This window comes from Malus sylvestris, chromosome 11 (genome assembly GCF_916048215.2).
Source record: "Malus sylvestris chromosome 11, drMalSylv7.2, whole genome shotgun sequence".
NCBI classification, from domain to species: domain Eukaryota; kingdom Viridiplantae; phylum Streptophyta; class Magnoliopsida; order Rosales; family Rosaceae; genus Malus; species Malus sylvestris.
In genome coordinates this window covers 20,614,468-20,619,235 of record NC_062270.1, presented here as the reverse complement: position 1 = coordinate 20,619,235, position 4,768 = coordinate 20,614,468, and the positions used below count along the sequence as shown (strand labels likewise).

The 4,768-nt window shown below is 33.3% G+C and overlaps 1 long non-coding RNA gene across 1 annotated transcript; it reads right to left on the bottom strand.

Annotated features, from left to right (window-relative positions):
- Positions 1-1,493: 1,493 nt before the first annotated feature.
- LOC126589491 (uncharacterized) lies at positions 1,494-4,513 on the bottom strand. Its single transcript, XR_007611846.1, has 3 exons — positions 4,417-4,513; positions 2,140-2,267; positions 1,494-1,852 (listed from the first exon to the last, which is right to left on the bottom strand). It is a non-coding gene; the product is annotated as an uncharacterized LOC126589491 (long non-coding RNA).
- Between the last annotated feature and the right edge of the window lie 255 nt (positions 4,514-4,768).

The window sequence follows — 4,768 nt, the reverse complement described above, 5'->3', positions numbered from 1 at the left end:
TGGAGAAAGGGTATCTTATTGATGGTATGTTCAAGATTAATACAATGGCTGTTGTACCCAAAGTTAATAATAATACAATTAGTTTTGCTTGTATGATTGAGTCATCACATTTATGGCATGGTAGATTGGAACATGTTAATTATGAAAAATTACGTAAATTTATTAACATGGAACTAATAACATTGATTATACTAAGAAATGTGAAATTTGTGTTGAAGCAAAACTAACAAGATTGTCATTCCATTCCTTAGAAAGAAGTACAAAACCTTTAGAGCTAATTCAAACTGATATATGTGATTTAAAAAGTTTATACAAATTAGAGGTGGTAAAAAGTATTTTATTACTTTTATAGATGATTGTACAAGATATTGTCAAATATTTTTCCTCAGGAGTAAAGATGAGGCAATATAAATGTTTAAACATTACAAGAATGAAGTTGAGAATCTAACTCAACAAAAAAATAAAGGTACTAAGAGGTGGTGAATATGAATCATTTTTTGGTGTATTTTGTTCCCAACACGGAATTATTCATCAAACTACAGCTCCTTATTCACCTCAGCAAAATGGTATTGCTGAACGCAAGAACCGAACTTTTAAAGAAATGATGAATGCTCTTTTGGTAAGTTCTAGGGCACCCCAAAATTTGTGGGGAGAGGCATTGCTTTCTGCAAATCATATTCACAACAAGTTGCCTCATAAATATCTAATAATGTGGGGATGTCTAACAAAGGTGGCGGTCCCAAACCCCAAAAGGGTTAAGATAGGATCAAAGACCATTGATTGTATCTTTATTGGTTATGCTATTAACAATAGTGCATATAGTTTTCTTGTACACAAGTCTGATATATCGGATGTACATGTGAATACAATTATTGAATCTAGAAGTGCATCATTCTTTGACAATGTGTTTCTTTACAAAGATGCACAAGAAAGAAGTTCTCTTAAAAGAACTTTTGATACTGTTAGTAATAACTAGAAATTACGCCCGCGAGTTGTTGCGGGAACCAAATGTTTCAAGCGTAATCGGATGAATAAAACACATTTAAGTTGAATAAATTCAACACAATTATGAACAAACAGAGGGATACATGAGCGAATGAGGTCGATATGATAAGCAATTTTTCTTTTATAAACATTCAAGTGAACATGCATATAAACACATTGTACAATGAAACATCCACACTGGAATAGGGGATCCTTCAATGTTATGAAACATCCACACTGATCCTAAAACTACAAATGTAATCACCGAACATTGTAAAGTAATCATCTCTGATACAGCATTTGCATATTTGCCTTCTCTCATCCCCTTCACATATATACTAAACCATTTTTGTGCACTACAAATTTGAGAAATAATCAAGTCGGACTCTGCCATGCAAATGGTTTGTTCCACTTCTTTTCTCCAGTTCCCAAACTATAGATACGACCATAATAAAACATACATGGCCCTCACACAGTGCAGCCCCCTAGCAATCTAACAAAGAGAGAGATTTATTTCAAAAGAGAAAAAGAAAAAGAGCTTTAAATGCCAGTTGTTTGGTGTGGTTTTCGTTTTCTCTTCTTCTTTTACGGAGTAAGCATACACCTATCCATCCATCTTCCCTTTTATGTATAAATCTATATATACACACATATATTCACACACACATCTATACACACACATATATTTAAATATACACAGTGAGAACATTGAGTTCAATCCAAATCTGTAGTCCTAACAATGTACTTAACACTTCAGAAACATAAATCTAATGTACCTCCAACAGAGATTTGAACCATCTTTCATGAGTCAGCATCACTTTCCTTTGCCCTTTTTCACTTTCTAATCTCTGCAGATCCTAACTTTTATCTGGAAACATATAAAAACTACAAAATCACAACTCACTTATACTCGATCAACGTTTTGCTCTGAAATCTTTATTTTAGACTTAGTATCCAGAAACAAAAAGTCTTATATGAAAAAGATAACTTATTCATCACAAAGCAAGGATACATTTGTAGTAACTGTTTAAGTCAGAACATATTGATCATCATGAATTGCAGCATTAGCATTCGAATTAGAAACTTGTAGCCATCAAATTTAACATTTCACTACCACGTTTGATCGCATTAAACAATCCAATTATTGATAATTACCTTAGTAGAAGCTTGAATTTCTCTGGCAGTCACATCCAAAGCAAGTGCATAACCTTAAACCCTCTGATTTCTAATCGTATACCTAAAAATAGCAAGGAACTGGCTTCTTCCTCCCACAACTAAAGTTCCTGAAATTTCCAAAGAAAGTAAATCCGTTTAAATTCAGAGAAATTGGAGGACCAAATCGTATAAAATTTGATTTAAATGAGCAAAGGTACACCAATTAAATGAGACTAAACACATTTCGAATCTATGAAATAGAAGAACAATCATGTTAAGACTCTCAAGATTGTGTGCTGAGCACAAAATTATAGGTTAATAAAGGTAAATCCCAATCCAAAGCTCCAACCTTTTAACCCAAAATGAAAACAAAAAGCATGGAACATATATTTCAGTTTTATTATTAGATTTCTAAATCCTCAATTTGAATGCGTTGTAAAGATAATACCACCAACTAAGGGTGGCAATCTGACCATGGTTGTGTATGTCATGTCGACTCTATGCAACTGAATATATAAAATTTAAGCAGCCCCAGACAATCTCCTAAGCATCTACAAACTATTAACATTATTTCCCCAATTTTATTTCTCAATTTTATCAAATGCTGCATAAACGATCACAATTTACTCCCTTCCAATTCCCACATAACTCCGAACAGACAATATTGATAAATCTTTATCATCACCTTTAACAAAACAAGTTACATCGAAAAGAAAAAAAAAAGTTCCTATGCAAACAAATTTAAGCAGTTTCAGATAGTCTCCTAAGCACAAAATTATAGTTGAATAAACAAAAATCCTGATCCAAAGCTCCAACTTTTTAACCCAAAATGAAAACGAAAAGCATGGAACATATAATTCAATTTTGTTATTAGATTCTCTAAACCCCCAATTTAAATCCATTGTAAAGATAATACCACCGACTAAGGGTGACAATCATAGAAATGGAATCCAGGTAAAACCAAAATACATTAAGAATCCTCAATAGTTAAACTGCAAGCTAAATCGATTAAGTGCTCCGAAGATAAATGCACAAATTTCCAAACAAAGCAAAGAAATTGAAACTATGTCATGAAAACTAATTAAAGTTCATATAATGTGATTGTATCATTAGCTAAGAGGCCACATAGAATGTCGGTACTGCATGGCACAAAAGCAATGTAAAATCTACATGTATAGGCAATATCATCACGCTTGAGAATTCGAAATGAACAAACACTGCACACACACACTCACACACACCAGAATTCATATTATGATACAGAAGCTTTCAAACTACTAATCAAAAGCAAAAGCAAGATATAAGAAATGAAAATGAAACAACAAAATGAAAGCAAAAGCAGAATGAAAGCTAACATGTCTTGGCCAACATATTTATAAGATATGGATACCAATCCACTGGACTCCAAACACCAAATAGTGACGAATTTAGCTAAAGAATGTTAGCCACAAAAATCCTATTAATGAATCTCAAAATTTACCCTAACCATTAAAATAGTAATGAAGCTCAAAATATTCCCTAAACACCGAAACTCACAGTACATGCCGTCTACCCAACAAAGATAAATTAAAAACAACAACTGCAAGATCAATAAAGACTTTGTGAACTGCAACGATTAAAAGGGCCGGATAAACATTAATCTAGATGAACAAAAGAAAGTAAACATTAAAGAGCACCAAAAAGGCAAACACTTTCAAGGCTGTCAAACAAATTTCAATTCAAGGGTTTGAACCCATTGATCAAACTGCAAACATACAAAGGACAGAAGAAAAAAATGCAGAACGAAAAACTTTTAGAAATACAAACTTAAAATCCATCATGCTAGCCGCTTCTTCTAACACAATTACTTTCACCTTTCTAATATCATAGTTTTTTTTTTTAATTTCTGCAATCAATACCGTCCAATCTTTGAATTTTTCATTAAATTGGAAGGTAGTGTAAAGCCTTAAAAATGTTAGGCATGCTGCTACAAAGATAGTAAAGCCCAACAGCTCCATCTAACCCGCCAATTGCTAAATGTTAAATTTCTTGAACTACACAACCTATTACTAATACCTGAACAGTTAGAGAACATTGGACATTCGTTGTACTCAATCTGCATATATCCCAGCACCAAGAAAGTTATGAAGAAACATAAATGAAACTGTACAGCAGGTATACAGCAGGGAACAAACACTATGAAACTGGCACTCAAGTACTGTAAATCAGATTTAGAACATTTTAAAATCCTCTGAGCAGCAGAACATAAAAATCCAACAGAAAGACAAAGTAGCATACCAGTTCATGTGGATCTTCCTAACTTGTCCAAAAAACCATGCACATAGTTCACCTGCAAACACTAGAAAATTTTGAAGAAGCACAAAAATGAGCAAAGTGAAACCCAAAAATCGAATTATGGTTCTAACAAAGCAAAAGGAAAACAAAACAATAAACAATTAGTTTGAAACAGTGCATAACCTATTCAATCAGAAGGAACAACCGAAAACCCATACCCTGCCATACACCCCTCTGTGACTCTCTCCTCACTGACCCTGTGCACTAACCCATTAATTAATCCCAAAAAATGCACACATCCATGCTTTCTTCTCTCTCTGTCTACCTCTATCTCCCTATCCATCTTTCTCTAGAA